Source organism: Columba livia, chromosome 22 (genome assembly GCF_036013475.1).
Source record: "Columba livia isolate bColLiv1 breed racing homer chromosome 22, bColLiv1.pat.W.v2, whole genome shotgun sequence".
Classification (NCBI taxonomy): Eukaryota; Metazoa; Chordata; class Aves; order Columbiformes; family Columbidae; genus Columba; species Columba livia.
In genome coordinates, this window is record NC_088623.1 from 730,672 (window position 1) to 748,110 (window position 17,439).

The 17,439-nt window shown below is 51.7% G+C and overlaps 1 long non-coding RNA gene across 9 annotated transcripts in view; it reads left to right on the forward strand.

The window, feature by feature from the left end:
• LOC135576030 (uncharacterized) overlaps positions 1-17,439 on the forward strand; it is a 549,349-nt gene that overhangs the window by 370,763 nt on the left and 161,147 nt on the right. Inside the window, exon 7 of one of the 9 annotated variants that reach the window (XR_010467562.1) lies at positions 1,320-5,753. The exons of 7 other annotated variants lie outside the window; for them this stretch is intronic. This is a non-coding gene — a long non-coding RNA (uncharacterized LOC135576030). Of the gene's footprint in view, positions 1-1,319; positions 5,754-17,439 lie in introns of those variants that run through there. One more of the 9 variants, XR_010467566.1, reaches the window with a different exon arrangement.

Consider the following 17,439-nt stretch of genomic DNA (forward strand, 5'->3'; position numbering starts at 1 on the left):
TTCAGCCAGTTCACAGTCACCTCACTACCCGATCGTCCAGACCGCACTCCCTCAGTTCAGCTGTGAGGATGCTGTGGGAGACTGTGTCAAATGCTTTACTGAAATCAAGATAGACCACATCCACTGCTCTGCCATCATCCATCCACCTTGTTATGTCCTCATAAAAGTCAATGAGCTTGGTCAAGCACAACTTCCCCTTGGTGAAGCCATGTTGACTGCCCATAATGACCCTCTTATCCCTGATATGCCTTGAGATGGCACCAAAGAGAAGTCGTTCCATTGTCTTCCCAGGGTTGGAGGTGAGGCTGACCGGTCTATAGTTACCTGGATCCTCCTTCTTGCCCTTTTTGAAGACTGGAGTGACATTTGCTTTCCTCCAGTCCTCAGGCACCTCTCCTGTCTCCCACGACTTATCAAAGATGATGGACAGTGACCTAACAGTGACCTCAGACAGCTCCCTCAGCACCCGCAGGTGGATCCCATCCAGACCCATGGATTTATGGATGTCCAGATTGTTTAACTGGTCCATAACCCAGTCCTCATGAACCAGCCTCCTCCAGCCTCATGGGGGAACACTCCACTTTCCCCTAATCTGCCGTATCTGGGGGCACATGGCAGGTGGGAAGGAGGTGTCCTTTACAGTGACACCCTGGGTGTCCGGGCTCGCTCAGCCACGCCGCTCATGGCCATGGTGTGGCCAGAGAGGACCCAGGCGTCCGAGTGCTGGCACAGCAGTGGGAACATGGACACGGACACACACATCCACACGCAGAGCGTAGCTTTGCTGAAGGGATTTACTGATTATGAGAGGGAAATGGCACAGGGCTCCCAGGGGATCCGATGGGGTCATCCAGGGATGATCATCTCCTCATGCCGCTGGAGGGGGGACAGGACACGGCTGTCAGCATCAGTTTCAGGTCTGAAATCGGAGCCAAAAATGAGACCTCCAGTGTCAGCTGGGACATGAGGGGAGGCTTGTCCCCACCGTCTCTCTCTGCAGAGACCCAGGGAAGGAGAGAAGAGTTGGAGCCCTCAGTCAACCCAGGACAAGACTTGGTTCTCCTGAGATCCATGTGGCACCCAGAGCTCTTTGGCCAGTGTGTCATTAGCCCCGGATGCCCCTACATCTCCCAGAACCCTGCCCAGCCCTCAGGGTGATCCTCGGGGTCTCTATGGCCCCAGAGCCCCTGCCTGGCCTGCACGGTGACCCTTTGGGTCCGTAGAGCCCCACTGGGTGCAACAGAAGTCATGGGGGCAGCTCTGTCCAGTGCGGCCTGGGACACAGGTCATGGACAGTCTCCTCTGTTTTCTTTTCCTAGATCCACGTTCTCCCCACCCAGACAGCTCAGGGATGCCCCGGGGTCCAGGACCCTTGGTGGGGCAGGAGATGCCCTGATGCTGCTCACCTCGAGTTCAAGAGGTCGCAACAGCGTATCCTGCAGTTCCAAGTCAACATCTGGAAGATCTGGAACCTGGTGTTTCTGCTGCAAAACATCATCCACCCTGGCAGACAGAGGGAGCTGGGGAGGAAGGTTGGGTGAGGGACACACTTGGGTGCACTGGGAGGCAGGAGAAAGCGATGGGGTCATTGGGGAAGGTGACTCCAGGGAAAAATGGGGTACGTGAGTTTGTGTGGTGGGGCACAGAAAGCAGTGGAGGTCCTGGGGAAGGGGCTGTGTCCTGGGGTATCCTGGGGTGCAGTGGGGTGTAGTGGGTTGTGATGGGATGGATGGGAATGCAATGGGAGCCCTGGGCAATGGGGCATCCCTGGGAGAACACTGGGGAGCAGGGATGTTCTGGGGGGCAGCGGGGGGTGCATGGGAGTGTACGGAGGCACACTGGCATGTTCTGGGGCGCGCTGGGATGCCCTGGAGTTTCGTGGCCGTGGGAGGGAGGGTGTGGGCCAGCGGAACTTGTGACACCTACCGCAGCCCTCTTCACTCGCCCGAGGTTGAGTTCCCCCTGTAGAGAGACCATGAGACCTCAGTGGTCACTGGGATGTCCCAGTCCCAGCAAGGGAGGGGAGGGCCAAAGTGCCCTCCAGTTCCCCAGACTGGATGTCCTCCAAGTCCGCCCCACTACTTACATCCTGGAGAGAACCTCCACTTGCTTCCAGCCGTGCTCCTGGAAATGCCTATGAAAGAAGAGAAAGGGGTTGGTCTGGCTTGGAGAGAAATGGGGCTGTGGGAGGGACACAGGTGACACCAGCCCCACCCAGGCCCGGGGATTCTCCCTCATATGAGCCTGAAAATTCCTTCTGCTCCCCCAGCCTCATTCCTCAAGTTTCACCTGGGATACCTGTTCATGCAGGGACCAGGGCTCGGGTTGGAGAAAATGATAACATGGGAATTTGGGGCCTCCAAGGAGGACGGGGGTTGGGGGGCACCCAGAGACAGGGCACTGTTGTGAACTAGCAGAACCCAAGGGACCGGGCTGGGGGTGTTGGAGGGACAGGACTGCATGGGATGCAAGTGAGGGGTAAAGGAATTCAAGGGGAGGGGACACGGGGAATTCAAGTGAGGTTGTTGGTGGGGGCAGGAGGAAGAGGACAGCAGAGGAACAGAACGCGGGGATCGGGAAAGTGTTTGGGAGGGGGTGTTCAAGGAAGGGGATCTGGGGACACTGCTGCAGTGGACAGGATGAAAGGCAAAGGACGGAGGGGAAAGATGGAAAGAAAGGCATTGGCATCCATCAAAGGGAAGGCATTTGGGGACCCTATATAGGACACAGAGGAGATCCTGAGGAGGAGATACCTGAGGGGCCCAAAAGGATGGAATGGAGAGGCCCAAAGAAGAGGGGTGTGGGGGCACCAAGACAAGAAACCGGTGGGGGCCCTCACTGGAGCCTCACCTGCGCATCCTCCGGGGTGCACAGCAGGATGGTGAAGAGCAGGGCCACGCTGAGCACTGCGGCCTTCCTCTTCCTCTGCGGTGCAGGGAGTCCTGGGTGATGCTGGAGAAGGTGAGGGCACCTTTATCCCTCCCAGGACGACTCCTTGCCCCTCCCCACCCCTCCAGCCCCCAGGGCAAAGCCAGGCTTGGCACAGACACCGCCCTGGCAGCCCAGCCTCGGCACAGAGTCACCCCCGCCTTGAGCACTGATCCAGCTGCCTTCCCCGGCATCAGTGCAGCTTCCTGCATGGGGCAGCTGCACAGGGAAGGGCCCAGGCATCCACGGGGGCGAGGGGGGGCAGGAGTGTGTCCCTGACAGCCAGACACCCTGTGGTGATGACCCACTGCTCCAACTCGAAACCATCCTGCAACAGCCCCAAAAGCCAGATCCCCCCACCTCCCAGTGCCCCGCACCTCCCAGCACCACCATCTCCCAGCGCCCCTCAACGCCCAGGCCAGTCTTTCCCTGTGGAACCCCCTCAGAGATGACACCAGCCTCAAATCTGGGGTCTCTAAGCACAATTATCTCTGAGCCCTTTCCAGACCCTTAAATAAATGAGGGGCTGGGAGTCACTCCTCTTCTTGGGGCACCAGGGGCCCCAGGGTTAGGGAACTCTGGGAGGGGGGGGGAGAACTGGGGCAATGGGCAGTGTGGACAGCTGGTGACTGGGATCCTCAGTCACTGGTGGCACTGACAGTGGGGAGCACTGGTGAATCCTGGGCTCTGGGAGAGCAGGGCTGGGCTTGGGGGAAGTGCTGGGGTGGTGTCAGTGAGAGCTCCTGCCCACCCCATTTCCCTTGCACCGCCAGCCCCCAACTGGTCCAGTCTCCAGCCACAGCTGAGAACAGAGCGGAGGGAACGTCCCCTGCCCTGGCTCTCACCTGCCCCTGCCTGGGGTCACTGTGCCCTCCCAGACAACCTGGGGCCCACTCTGCAGAGCTGATCCCGCATGGTGGGTCCCAGTGTCCCTGTCCCCAACAAGGCTCTGGCTCCAGCCCCGTCCCTTCCTGGGACGTGGCCACAGCTCACCAAAGGCCCTTGTCCCCACCCAGTGTCCCTTCAATGCCCCCATCCCCGGCCCAGGCCAGCGCTGTCCCTGAGCAGGACGTGGCCGTCCAGAGGGACGTGATGAAGCGGGCGCTTGTTCCCAGGCAGCCGCTCGGAGCCAATTGCGGGACGGAGCTCCCCTGGCACGAGGAGGGATGTTTGCTGCCACAGCGGCTCTGATAAGCTCAGTTTGCCCAGGGCCCATGGCACAAGAAGCCCGTTCACCAAGATCGGTGCCTCACCACAGTGCCTCTGGACACTGTGGGGCAGCGTGAGAGCGGGGGAATCGGTTTATTACTCCTCTCTGAGTCGGGAGAGCTGCTGGTGAAGCTGTCAGCAGCTGGTGAAGACCTTTTCCAGCAGTCAGTCATCATTACATTCGGGCTTTCCTGTCACAGAATCATCAAATCACAGACATGACCTTCAAAGCTCCTCTAGGCCAATACCATCCAGGTATCACAAGTTCTGCTGGCCGCAGACCCTTGGAACTCCTTTCAAGTGACATTTCTACCCCAATTTTTAGTCACGACAGTATCTGTAAGGTATTTTGTATCTCAGCACTTTCATGGCTAAACGTGGTAGATATCTGAACACGGCACTTGAGCTTCCACAACTAAACACTGTTCCAAAGGTTTTTTTGTTATTTCCTTGTCAGAGCACTAATGTGCACGTTGAAGTGTCTAGACTGTCACTGTGGTTTCCTAGGAACTCAAGTGCTGTGGCTGGTACCTGTTTGTAATACTTGGGACATACGGATTGGCTGAAGTTACCTTCCTGTTTTGGTGGCTGACTGTTTAAGAACACAAACCTGGAGTACAGATTTCATGTTTCTGATGCTTATGTAGCAGAGACAAAATATCTGAGGAGTTCCTCTGGCACGGTTGTGTTCTAGATCTGCAACTCTTAATTTGTGACAGAGTAGGAATGTGATTTTGGCTTGGGGTTTTTTTAGTTGCCCTGAATGTACCGAGAGAGAACAGTTCATACAAATAAATTGCCACATTCACTAGCCTATCAGAACATAGGCTTTTGATATTGAGGCTTTACAATCTGTTTTCATTGTTTCATGTTGGGTTTTACCTGAAGTTCTGATCACCTTTATTTTTCCTTCTAGAAGTCAAAAGGAACCAGTGAGTGGAACATTAAAAGCAGCACGTAAAAACACATTCTCACTTTCTCTCTACACACTACACTGAATTCTAGACAATGTAGCCTTGTATTGATTTTACAAACGTTAACGTGATGTATTTTCCACTAAGACATAGGCTGTGTTGTAAATCCAAAGTGAGTAATGCCATGGTTTGCACAGTTCTGATGTGAATATTGGTGTTTGTACCCAGCAGGACGTTGTATTTCGTATTGAATGTGCCAGAATATTTCCGGTATGACTTTGTGTTGTACAGATAATGTCAGGTTGTTTCTAGATCATGCGGGTTCAAGGTTTGCACAGCTGAACGTGCTGCCATGGGCTGCATCTGTCTGTCCAGAGCCGGTAACATGTATGTTTGTATAGCTTGCTGTGTGATTTCTGTTTCTTGCAAAAAAAATTGTTTGGAGTGTAGTTTTTGCCATTTTCACATTGTATCACTCAGCTCTTGTTTTTCAATGCTTTTTTTTTGCCTAATGGTTTTTGAAAAAGTTATCAAAAACGACTGAGAAACCATCATTGTTAAACTTGGTGCTGTTTCTTACTTCTGACTTGGGGATTCAAAGAAACACCCAAACCAATACATCCCATATGTTTGGAGGGCACTTCTGTGCAGCTAAATTATTCCTTTTCTTGTCATTAAATACTTGGGTATTTGTTCCTAAAACTGTGTAACAGAAGTGATATTGTTGGGGCACCTCTGAGTATATGTTTGTCTTGAATAGATGCCATGAATTTAGACACTGTTGCTCCACAAAGTGATATTCTGAAGTTCTGCATTTGATCTTTCCACTTCATCTGATGAAGCAGTGGAGTTTAATAGTTTGTCTGCAAATGAAACTACCTAAAAGGCAGTGTACGGGGAACCTGCAGCAGGGAGCTCCTGATTCCCACCTGACTCCTCCAAAGGTCTCTCTTAAAAGTGAACAAAAGTCAACGAAAGCTGCAGCCCCTCCCTCCTGGGGCACTGCGGTGGGCGCCCCCCCTGGGACCACGGGAAGGTCCAGGATCCTCGTCCTGAGCGGTCAGGGCATCTCTGGCAGGTGGGCAGGGAAATGGAGATAGGCTGGGGACGCAGAGACGGGCTGAGACATGGAGATGGACTGGGACACAGAGGTGGGCTAGGACACAGAGATAGGCTGGGACGTAGATGGCCTGGGTCACAGAGACTGGCTGGGACATGGAGGTGGGCTGGGCCATGGGAACGAGTCAGACCCAGCACAGGAGCAGGGAGGTTGGAGCAGCTCCATCCCTGGAGACATGTGCTTGTCCTGGACATGCCAGCCATAGGATACACGCCCCCAGCACAGACACGTACCCATGGGACACACAACTGGCCCACAGGGACACCAGAGACACACGCACGCCTTGTGCCATCGTTCCAGTTTTATTGGTGGAGCCGTGGTGGTGCACTGGTGTGGCGGTGGTGGTGGCCAAGGCTCTGCCGGTTCCCCAGACGCCAGTGCTGGGGTCGGCTCAGCGGCGGCGGCGCCGTGTCCCCCGCCGGCGGCGGCTGCTCCTGTACCGCCGGCGTCGGCTTCGCCCATAGCGGCGGCGAGAGCGGCTCCGGTAGTGGCGCCGGCCGCGGCGGTGGCTGCGGCTGCGGCTGCGGCTCCTGCTTTGCCGGTACCGGGCCATGGTGGGGTGGCCGCCGCCCTGTCCTGCCAGAGGATGCAGCTCTGCACCCCCGGCCCTGCTTTTATAGGGGTGCCTGGGCAGGGCCCTTTGTGACATCACCAGTGACGTCACAATGCCCCACTGTGGCAGTTGCACAACCCCCCATGATCCGGAGCATTCAACAGGGCAGTTGATGGCTCCTTAGAACCTTTTGTGCCCCACTGTGCCTGTCCCCACGTACACATCGAGGGTGGTACCAAGGCGCTCCCAGTCACATCCTCCCCTACCCCGGGCAGGGTGACTTCACCTCCAGCAGCTGGGGGGACAGGAGGGGTGGGACCCTCAGTCGGTGACAGGGTCCTCAGCAAAGAATGTGCCCAGAGAAGCTGAGAAGCTTCTGGACCATGTTGAAATGCCCACAGCCACATCTGCCTAGACTATGGAGCGGGGCCCCCACCGAAGAGCCCCTTGGAGTGGTCTTCTCAGAGCAGCAGGTCTGTGAACTGGAGCCCTCTCCTTAGACTGGGACGCTGTCTAAGGAGACTGCCTGGCACCGAGAGCGCCTCACCTCCTCCTGTGCTGGGGGGTTATTTTTCTCTACTGGATATATCCTGGGATGAGTCCTTGCCTACCCCAGGCAAGTGAGAGCCCTCGCCCAGCCCAGGTGAGTGATTGTTTCTTCGGGGCACCCATGAGTGAGAGGCCTCTAGTTCTGTTTCTTGTGAGTGAATGCGGGCACATTGTTGATCCTTGTTATTCTTACGTTGTCGTATCCAAATAACCTCCTCAGGTGATATCTGAACCTGAATTTTATGTTGTTGGAGTGCTAAATAATTGTATAAACCCTGTTTCTAGTTTATTTGCTATGCTTTCCCATCTAGAATAAAGTCTGCTTTGGAACTTGTTGTCTGCCTAAAACTGCCTTTTGTGGTGCCTCCGTGACACCCACAGTGCTACCCGGGCTCCATGGCTACTGGCCATCCCACTGCAGCACCAGCCCCAGGTCACCACCACCATGTGCTGGCAGGTCCCTGGTCACTGCCGCGGTGCAGGAGATGCAGGAGGAGCCCCTGGGCTGGCCGCAGCCCCAGGGGCGCGGCAGGAGGAGGCACCACAGGGACAGAGGTGCCGGTTGCAGTGCCAGTGGCAGTGCCAGTGGTGCCAGTGCCAGTTTGCTTGTGTGCATGGCTTTTCCTTTCCTGATTAAACTGTCAGCCAGTGAGTTTTATCACTTTAAGTCTTCTGATTCTCTCCCCCATCCTGCTGGATACAAAGATAAATATATCAAAAAGCTGTGTTTTCATAACAGATGGACTATGGGTGAATTCCCAAGGCCATTCCTTAGTATTTAGGACCTGTGATTTATTATATTTCTGCCACTGCTTGGGTTGTGCAGCAACTCCTGGGATTCTTTAATAGCTTGCTGATGATCACAGTAAAATCACAAAGAAAACTCTGCCCCAAACCCTTAAACTCGTGTGCTGTCTGGACACACTCAAATTCTTCAGTTCTAATGAACAGGGATTTTCTGGGAAGGAAAAAACCTCCCTGAGGTTCGTGAAACAAGCCTCACAGTATCAGCACTCATGGAACGCATTGCCAATCACATTGCTTGCTGTGGTTAAAGAAATTTGAATAAACAGAAAGCTAAATACAGGTCTCATGAAAAGTAAAGCAGAGCTTCACAATTCAATACGTAATCCCTGTGACTAAGTGGGTTTTAGAATTAAAAACTGAAAGGTCTGATTCAACATCCAGCTGTGAAAGCCTGATCCGAAATCTGTAGAACACACAGTTGTGGCACAGCCTGGTTTTTAAATTTCACAAAGAACAAAACAAGTTGATATTTACTCATGTTTAGCCCACAGTCACCCACAATCCCCAGACCATTTCTGCAGTGTTGTTGCCAATAGCTCCTCTCTCAGCATATACTACGCTACCGTTCTTTATTTGGCAAAAATGACGTAATTCTGTCCAGCACAACCCATCATCTTTATATTTCCACCTCTTTCTGGCATTAGTAATGACGAGATAAAACCGATCAGAACAGATACTGAGTGTGATAAATGACCAAGACTCCGATAATTTGCCAAACAAGAGTCTGGTTTATTTAACAGGTGAATTAAACACACACACCTTAAGTTTCTGACCGACCTCTTTTATTTCCTTGGCTAGCCCTTCTCGCACTCTGAGTCCGTGGTTGGTTGCCACTAGGGGTCTTCTCTCGCTCTGATTGGTGGTTGAGGAGTTCCTTCTTCCTCAGTGCCCGCCCCCTCGCGTGCAGACTCCAGGTTGTTACCGAGGGGTCTTTTCTACCGGGCTCCCCCCACTTCCCCCGTGGCAGCATCTCGGGGAAGGCCACCTTCTCCTTCACGTCACTCCCCCCCACCTTTCCCATACACATGTGCATGTGGGACAAAACAAGTCCCACAACTTTTTACATAAAACTTAACTATCTTTTCATTTTCTTAAGAGCCCATGCCTTATTTGGTTATATCTGTAAACAACAGCACGAATCACAGCTGCGTTTCTCACAATTCCCCCTTCTTCTTTTTTATCCCCCTGATTCGTGCTTTGGCCTCAAAGTTAGCTAGCACCTCCCTGGTGGCGGCTAGGTCCAATTTTGTGTTATCTTTTAAAATCATTAATTTATACCCTGTTCCTTTTGTTGCCATTTCAGGATCTATAGGCATGGCTGAGATTTGCATGCCTTGGACTACTGAATGTATTAAGCAAAGAAAGCACGGGATCATACATGGCATGAACAGTAAACCTAGAAATGCACATAATATCATGAACCCTATTTTCTTCCACCAGGCTCCCCCAAACAAGTTATCCCACCAGTGGCTAGTAAGCATAGAATTCCATTTCTGTACTGGTACGTGTGCAACTTGTTTTATCTCTTCTGCTATTTTCATTATGGCTTCCCCATTATCATCTATTTCCAAACAACACTCAGAAGTATTCCATTTCCCACAGAGCCCCCTCTTCAGCTAAAAGATAATCTAAGGCTACCCAGTTTTGGTACACTGTGGTACATTGTTTGAGACAATTGTCTCGCTATGAGATTCAGTGCCTCAGCTGTCCGGTTGCTTGTTATTTCAATCACTGCTTGCAACCGAACAATTCAGCTTAGCATATATATTGGGGTACAGTATCCCCAGCTTCCATCTTGGGCCCAGGTGGCTGGATCCATACTAGTAATCCTTCTGGGCTTACACTTTCTCCTCACATTCAAAGCACTTCCCCCACTAATTTACTCTCCTGTGTACAGATGCATCTTAAGGGGGAGCGTGGTGGTACTTTAATAATGGAACTGGTTCTCAATTTGTAATTATCTCCCCAAACAAAATTCTTCTGGTACCAACTATAAATATGCAAATTAAAATACTGAGCTCATACATGCAAACCGCACACCAAGTTCAAATATACAAAGAGATCACAATTCCGTGCATTCAAGACAATATCTCGATTTTAGCATTGCGCCCTTGAGCCGCTCACTGCTCAGCAGGTGGAGGCACCGCTGGGTCTCCTGACAAAACAGGTCAGTGCGGCTGGAGCCCCATCGGCACCCGCCCCCCCGCTGCTCCAGCAAGCTGGACTGGGCACGGCTTCTGTTAGCGTCCCATCTGGGGTGACACAGCTGTTATCCCAAACACCAGGAGTCTTTACTCGGTGTGCATACGAAAGAAAAGCCAAATTTAGTACACCGAGATGAGACACAGCCTATCACAGAGTTGCGCAAGTCTGGATGCTGGAATAAAGCTGGCATGCTAGAAAGAAAAGTAACGGCTGTCACACACAAAACCTTATCACCACATTCACACAGTTAAGAGCTAAATTGCTCATCGTCACAAAATGTACATTTTGGGTCGATCTGTGATCTTACTGTACCGTTTAAACAGATACCTACAAAGAAAAAAAGTTAGTACTAAAAAGCATCTTGCAGGCTGTTCTGCAAGTTTTCTGTGATTCACTTGTTATCAGCTAATTCTCTCTCTGCTTGCTGAAGTTCAAACCATTACTCCTTCACTGCAGCTACGAAGATTTTTACCTTTACTCTTTGTTTCTCCTTATCTCTATACCATACTATAGGATCAATAGCTTCTTCGTCCTCTTGCGTCAGAGTATATAAGCTGACTTGCAAGGTATTCCGCTGGCTCTGAATTCCCAAATTTAACTTCAAAATCAAATCCCTTCCCAATAAATTATATTCTGCCGCGGGGAGCAGAAATCGTCAAGGCAGATTCTTTCTTCCACTTCAGTCTCCACATCTTTCAAAACGGGTACCCTAAAAGGCTCCCCTTTTGCCCGTATTACTGATATATAGTTTCTCTCTTTTTCTACTCCTTTGGGGAGTTTTTGAACAGTGGACTTTTCAGCCCCCGTGTCTACTAAAAATAGAACTTCTTCTTTATGGGAACCTATTAATAGTTTTGTCAAGGCCTCTGCTGATGGTTGAGTCCCCAGAAGGTACAGCCCCTGACACCCCTATTCTTCTTTAAACATTTTTTTCATCCTGCTTTCGCTTACGACAGTTCCTTTGGATGTGTCTCCTCTTATTGCAGTAGTAACAAATAGGACCGGTAATTCTTTCTTGGGGAGGTGGTCCCCTCGGTGCCCTCCCTGGTCCGTTTCCCTTCCCCTCTCGGGACAGGGTCTTGTTCTTTTGACTTTCCCTTACTGCTGCCACTAGGATCTCAGCTTTTGCCTTCTGTCTTTCCTCATCCCTCCTAACATACACGTTTTGTGCTTCCCTAAGCAACTCTTCCAGTCCCCTGTCTTGACAGTCTTCCAACTTCTCCAGCTTCCTCCTTATATCTCCCCATGATTTCGCTACAAATTGCATCCTGAGAAGCGCAGTCCCCGCTGGGGTGTTCGGATCAATTCCCGAGTACGTCTGCAAGCTTTTTCTTAATCTCTCCAACCATTCTGTTGGAGATTCATCCCTCCCCTGCTGCTCGTTAAATGCTTAATTAATATTTTGTCCCCTGGGAACTGCTTCCCTTGTTCCTTGTGTAATTAACGTCCTCAGATCCCTCGTGTTCTGCCTTCCTTGCGGTTGCTGATGATCCCGGTGGGGGTCTGTATTTGGCTACTTTTGATCCGCCGGGGGTCCGGCCTGATTTTACCTTTCCCAAATTCTCATTCCAGACTGCCTAATCATTCCCTTTTCCTCAGCGGTGAACAGGATTCCTAAAATAGACTGTATTTCTTCCCAGGTCTAAGTGTTGGGACCTAAGAATTGATCCAGCTTTTCAGCTACTCCGAAAGGATCATCTAACATGGTCCCCATTTCCTTTTTGAAATTCCTTACATCTGAGGTATTTAAGGCAATGGCCAAAGCTCCCATAGGCTTGGTAACTGCAGGGGTGGGTAGAGGGAGCAAAATGAGCTGATAGGGGCTGGAGGGTCATGCAGAATGAGTCACACTCTGCCTGGAGGCCTGTAACCAGTGGGCACTGCAGAGGTTTGCGTCCCGACTGTCTCAGCCTCGGAGGTGGGGAATGCTCCCTGCTGGGGTGGCTGTGCCCGGCCACCCACAGGGGTCAAGGTGGTGCAGACCCTGCTTGAAGACATTCCTGTAGCCCAAACACATCAGGATCAGTGCAGAACTTGCCTTTCAAAATCAAGCTCTTTATTCAATTTGCCTCTTTACTTTGACATGTTTTCACGTTGACTGCCCTCCTGAAATCTCACAGAAGATCTGAAGACAAAAGGAAAATTCTGCCCAGACTTGGCTCCTTAGGGTGTTTTGCATTTCAATGAGCCCTGTGGTGCCAGCTCCTGAACTGCAGATCCTTAAAGATGGAACACGCCTCTAGAGAAGTAAAAGCAGCAAACCTCCAGGTTTCTGAGGGTGTTACAGGCCCTGCTCAAGCCCATCACTGAGGAGACCACGCAGGGAATGAGCGGACAAGGTTCCTGTCCCGGGGCACTGGTGAAGCAGGAAGTCAGAGACACTTGTTCCAAGAGGAAATTCCAATGTGGAGGTCACTGTGAAAGCCCTTGACGTGCTTCACCAAGCAGGGTGACAAAGCGCAGACCCCCAGCCCCTGGGGGCGGGTATCCCTTCCCTTTTGGGATGCTCTGGGCCCTTCCTGGGGGCAATGTGATGTGGGAGTGTGTGATTCCATGTCCTAGTCATCAGTAGGACCCCTGCTGGGCTCTGTGGGGGGTAGATGAGGAAGCAACAAGCCCTTGGAGTTGTAAGAACTTGCTGTGCTCTCGTGGAACTCGGTGGAAGGGACAGAGGCCACAGTCAAGAGGACAAGGGTCTCAGTTCTGCTGAGGCATCAAACCCTGTTAAGGCCATTGGCCATCCCTCCACAGCTACACTGTTTGGGAATGCAGCGCACGATTGGCGAGGAGGTTAGTTTAAATGTAAATACGCTCAAGGGACTTGCACCTGTCTGTAGAAAAAGCACATACATCACACTAACTGTTCTACTGACCCTGTGTGCTTGATGAGCAGAACGTCTGTGTTAGATAACACAGGCCTGTGAGAAACTCTGGGCACCTCATCACTGTGTCTGAGATTCCTGCTTTGTTGTGAGAAAGAGCGGGAGGCTGCGCCTGCCTGAAGCCGTGAAATACAGGCGAGCTCAGCAGGCCCAGTGACCTTCCAGCAGGGTGAACTGACCAGCGCCTGCGTCCCCGCTGCTGTCACCTCTGCTGGGAGCTCAGGTGCGGCTTCGGAGATCCCCCAGAAGAGAGGGAACTACAATAAAACTTGCTCCTAGCAATGCATTCATGGCCTCTGGCTCTTCTTGAGATGTGCCTGCGTATGTGTACACATACACTGCTTGCTTCCAACACCAAGCTGTGCTTCTCTGAGGATTTTCCAATGCCTCTGAGTTCCCCACAATCCGTTTGTTTTCTCCCAAAGCCTTCCTCATGCTCATTTAATTCCCAGGATTTCACAGTATCACAGTATCCCAGTATGTTTGGGATTGGAAGGGACCTCAAAAGATCATCCAGTCCAATCCCCCTGCTGGAGCAGGAACGCCCAGGTGAGGTCGCACAGGAACATGTCCAGGCGGGTTTTGAATGTCTCCAGAGAAGGAGACTCCACAACCCCCCTGGGCAGCCTGTTCCAATGCTCTGTCACCCTCACTGAGAAGTTTCTTCTCAAATTTAAGTGGAACCTCTTGTGTTCCAGCTTGATCCCACTACCCCTTGTCCTATCATTGTTTGCCACCGAGAAGAGCCTGGCTCCATCCTCATGGCACTCACCCTTTATATATTTATAAACATTAATAAGGCCACCCCTCAGTCTCCTCTTCTCCAAACTAAAGAGACCCAGCTCCCTCAGCCTTTCTTCATAAGGGAGGTGCTCCACTCCCTTAATCATCTTCGTTGCCCTACGCTGGACCCTCTCCAGCAGTTCCCTGTCCTTCTGGAACTGAGGGGCCCAGAACTGGACACAATATTCCAGATGTGGTCTCACCAGGGCGGAGTAGAGGGGAAGGAGGACCTCTCTCGATCTACTAACCACCCCCCTTCTAATACACCCCAGGATGCCATTGGCCTTCCTGGCCACAAGGGCACAGTGCTGGCTCATGGTCATCCGGCTGTCCACCAGGACCCCCAGGTCCCTTTCCCCTACACTGCTCTCTAATATGTAATTTCCCAACCTATACTGGAACCTGGGGTTGTTCCTGCCCAGATGCAGGACTCTACACTTGCCCTTGTTAAATTTCATCAGGTTATTCCCCGCCCAACTCTCCAGCCTGTCCAGGTTCTGCTGGATGGCAGCACAGCCTTCTGGCGTGTCAGCCACTCCTCCCATGCTATTTCCATGCTATAGACATGCTATAATTCAGTTCCACATCCTAGCACTTAAAAGCACATCCTCCTTCTTTGCTGCCTCAAAACCAAAACCTATTTCACTTCAGCATGGGACCCTCCGATATTTCATTTCTGCTTCCTGCCTTTAACACACTCACTGCTACACTTACACTGCTCTCTCCCTGCGTGCCCACGTGTCTCACAAACCCTTCCTCTTCCCCTGCAGTGGTGGGACTTCACCCCAGGAGGTGAGTGCATCCTCCAGGCTCATGGATGTTTCCTGAGGCCACCCAAGTGTAGGGAGTGAAGGAAGGAAAGTGCAAGGTCAGCTCACGTGGATGACTGAGTGCAGCCACCCCAGCAGTGGACAATCCCCATCTGCCAGGCTGAGGCCTGCACACAACATGGAAACACCTGTTATCACCCTCGGCTTGCACAGGAGGTGCCTTCCTTCCTGCCATCTTCCCAGGACAATCCCCTTCCTCAACCTCCACCCACAGGCCTCAACTCTTTTCCATTGCTGGTTTCAGACGTGGTTTTGAGGCTTCACTGAAGCCATCAGCCATGCCCTTGTTTCTCACTGACATCCCCAAACATCTCTTCAGACCTACACATGGCCAAGCACTGCTGCTAAGGGTCTCTCGCTCTTCAGAAGCAGCCTTGAGTGTTTTGGATATTGCAGGTGCTCTTCCTCACTGCCTCCAGAGCTTGTGGCAAGCTTTCCTGGTCATAACAGGGCCTTTTCAACCATGTCTTATGAAAACATTGCCTTTTTATGACCCTCTGTGCAGAAAAAGCAGTCACAGAAAAGCACTAAATATGTCTAAATCGATGCCGAGTGATGTCCCAGTAAGATCCAGGTGAGCGACCCGCACGCCTGTGGCTTCCTGGCAAGGAGTCTGTCCGGAGAAGGGGACCCAGCCTCTGCCGCTCTCTGGAGAGGCACATGAGCCGTGTCCACGCAACATGGGGACAGTTAGTGTGACTTCTGCAAGACCATCCTTCATCTGAACCACTTTGGATGTGTGATTCAGGATGAGATATCATGCCTTGTTGCCATTGCCCTGACTTGCTACTACAAAAACAGGGTGCTATTTTTTTTTCTTTTTCATAGATCCTGCCACTTTTAGACAGATCACAGAAACACCTGAGGGATTATTGATGCATTATCACCCACCAGCTTTTCATCTCAGGAAACGGGATGCCAGAGGCCAAGAGCAGGTTGTTTTGGGCACTGTCATGGGATTTGGGAAACTGAAGTGTCCTCTCTTCTCCCTCTCTCCTGGACACCTAAACAGGAATCGCACTTCTCCGGAAAAAAAGCTTAGGTGTTCCCAGGAACCTCAGGAGGCGTGGTACAGTGATTCCTGGGTTTAAGAAGCTCATCGCATGTCTTGTCTCTTTTCCTTCAATTGTGGCTTCAATGCCCGGCTCATTTGTGGGTTCTGTACGTGGATGCTGACATTTACGGATCAACCTGCTCTGAAGGAACTGACATGGTAGGCTGTTAGTTTGGGAGGGTATAGAGAGTAAAAGAGAAGAAATTTGCTTTGGGCACATGAAAAGGGAAGCCCAGGATGTGGTCAGAGCTGTTTGGGGCACCTGTAAAGCAGCCCGGAAACCGATGCAAATCACTTCTGGGGTCAGGGAGAACATGAGAGCTCTCCCTAATTTGAAAACATGAAGGAGAAGGGAGGACAGCGTCGTTCAGGCTGGAAGAGACCTCAGGAGGTGTCTCAACCAACCTCCTGCTCCAAGCAGGGTCAGGTCAGATTACTCAGGGCTTTATCCAAACTTGTCTCGGTCACTCTCTGGGACAGAGCTGGTGCACACTCCCTGGGAAACAGCTTCCAGTGCTTGACTAGCCCTATGCTGGAGAAGTTTCTCCTTCCGTGTAGCCCGATCCTCTCTTGATTCAGCAAAGTTCCTGTTGTCCGTGTGTCTTGTACCAAGGACATAAGCCTGACTCCGTCTTCCTGGGAACAGTGCCACGCTGCTCCATGTTTCCCCCAGGATCTTCCCTTCCCCAGGCTGGACAGGCCCAGCTCCCTCAGCCCCTCCTCACAGGCAGAGTGCTCCAGGCCCTGAACGTCTTGGGGGCCCTTTGCTCAACCCGCTCCAGCTTGCTGACATCTTTCCTCTATTGGGACCTGGAATCTGAACACAGTAACCTGCATAATCCCCTCCCTCGCTCTCCTGATGGCACAGCCCAGCGTGGTCCTGTGGTAGCAGGAACAAGAATCCTTGAGAAACCCCTACGCCTAATGTAGCAAGACTAGGCCTAATGTAGCAAGACTAGGCCTAATGAAAGAGAAACCCAACAGGGAAACAATAGCTCTATAGAGACTGGACATGAGGCAAAGCTGGATGTCCTTGGCTTGCAAGCTGGAAAAGCTACATGACTTCTGCTGAGTAGCAGCACAAAATGACAATATGCATGCTCAAGAAATTAGGTCAAGAAGCTGATACTGGGGGGACACCAGCTGCGAAGACCACCAGAGACCCCTGATGAAGACTCTCGAATACCAAAGACGGACTTCTGGCGGAGGGCAGGGTTATGTAAATAATTTATGTTTAATGAATTAAGAAAGCAGTAGAGACAAAGGACTATGCAATAGGTATATGTAATAAATACCAAGGAGTGCAAATCACGCACACACTCAGTTAGAGGAGCAATCCTCTGAGCATCCAGCACGCTGTAATGAAAGTGCTGCTTGTTAACACTTTCAAAACAGTGTTAAAGAGCCTTTTTGCCAACTTTTCGGTATGACCAGGCCTCCGTTGCTGCCAAGGAACACACGGCCTCCTGCCCAGCTCCCGGCCCACCCAGACCTTTCCCCCGCAGGGCAAACAGTGGTGTTCGTCGTTGCTGCGTTTCCTGAGGTTCATGCCAAGACGTGCTCTCCTGCTTCTTGAGGAAGGAAAAGACCTGGAGACCTTTTTAC